Below are 1,930 nucleotides of genomic sequence, written 5' to 3'. Positions count from 1 at the left end.
AAACATCACTAAATTATGCAATATCTGATTTTGAGGTTTTTTTCGCGAATTACCCCTATAAAAAGTAGAGGCAGGCCCGCAGAGATTTTTACATATTTAAAAACTAGAATATTATAACCAGGTAGGTGGGTAGTTTCAGTTCCAGAATCGGTGTACTTTTCGAGAAATTCAGATAAACGTTTTCCCCGTTTTACCCGACAACAAAAATGACCGAAACAGTACCGAGATAAATAATCTATTGGTGTGTTTACATTTACTCCCAGGGAAAATTAAATCTAACAAAGTGAAGACGAATGATGTTACTATGTATGGTAGACGTGCCAATTTGTAATGTTGTATCTAGCTTGAGATGGAGAAATAAATATTTCACTCTTTTTTTGCGACGTTTTCGTATGAAAATGAGGCCCAAGGTCTCGAACAAGCAGTCGTTGTTACCTTGGCAACAATAGTGTTGCAACCTTTAAAAAGGGCATTTTTTGCACCCCCCTAAGTGCCCAACTGCATGCAAAATTTGAAGGGGGGTTGGGGGGTTTCATTTCCCAAGATGTTTGATTCTTACAGACTTGTTCTTAAACACTTTCTACAAGATAGAAATAAAACACACGAAGAAAAAATAAAATTCAAGGTTAACACAATTGAAAATGAAATATCACTTACTACATTTTCCGTAATTCTTATCATATCATCATAAGCAATAATATTACGTTTAATGTGTTTATTATTCTCATTTCAAAGACGTCTGCATCGCAGACCAGTGTCGCAATTTGGAGTTCGGGCCTGAGAAAGCATTTGACGGGAAACGCCTCATAAACCACACAATTCGCACCGTAGAAATTACAGTTTCCAGGTTCTGTGAAAACTTGTGTTATATGGAGCCCGACTGCAGCAGCATTAATCTTCATACACGGGCAGATAGATATGGAAACTATAAATGTGAACTGAACAATGCTACTCATGAAGGACACGAAGGAAAGTTGATAGACCAAGAAATGTATTCTTATCACGCAGGTAAATATTACTTTCAATTTAAGATTCAGATTGGTATATTTTGTTTTTCTTTTAAAAACGCTTAGTCTCATTTCATCTCAAATTACGAACTTGAGTTGTTTTCACTCTTTCAAGACAGCAGTAATATTATGTCTGTGCTCTTTACCAAAATATCTTCAAAGACAAAGCATTTTAAAGTTATTGGAGAAATATAGAAATAAAAGGACAACTATGGTGACAAGGATAACGATGGCGATGTTGATGACGGTAGTGGTTGACTATTGGATGATGAAAATGATTTTAATGATGATAATGACAATAACAATGACGACAGTCTGTTTCTTCTGTCAGAGCAATTGCGCTCAAAATCCTTGTCAGAACAATGCTACTTGTCAAAGCGGATTTATTAAGAAAGGTTATCGGTGTCTGTGTACCGCTGGATTTGAGGGTCCGATTTGCGAAAGAGGTAAACACAACTATTATGCTGATATCGTGAGACTTTCAGGTTAACAACAACGAGGAAAAACTTTACCGCGCTGCTTGTTAATTGGGTATCAAAGAAAAAAAGAGCTTTTTCTGTCTTCATATAGCTTAAAGCTCTCTTACTAGTCTGTAAACACCGAAGGACAGCAGGCCTTTGTTGCGGTTTCCTCACCAACACAACTCAATGGCGAATTTTTGTTTTGTTTGTCATTTCATCTTGTCATCTCCCTTCTCCTTATAAGTCTTCACATATCTTCTTCTGAGCTGCACTGAAAGTGGAAAGAAACAGTGGTAAGAATTCATAAACCACAAACAAAAAGATAATTAGCCACCTGTAGAACTTTCCGGATTAAAAAAGAGGGAATATATGACTGTTCTGCAGCTCATCAGTACTGCTTGTGACTTACAAGGAGTATGTTCATCGATTCATTTGGAATGCAGTTTTTCACACTGTACAAAG

The sequence above is a fragment of the Pocillopora damicornis genome, chromosome 7 (assembly GCF_964200805.1).
Source record: "Pocillopora damicornis chromosome 7, jaPocDami1.2, whole genome shotgun sequence".
NCBI classification, from domain to species: Eukaryota; Metazoa; Cnidaria; class Anthozoa; order Scleractinia; family Pocilloporidae; genus Pocillopora; species Pocillopora damicornis.
This window is presented reverse-complemented; position numbering follows the sequence as displayed.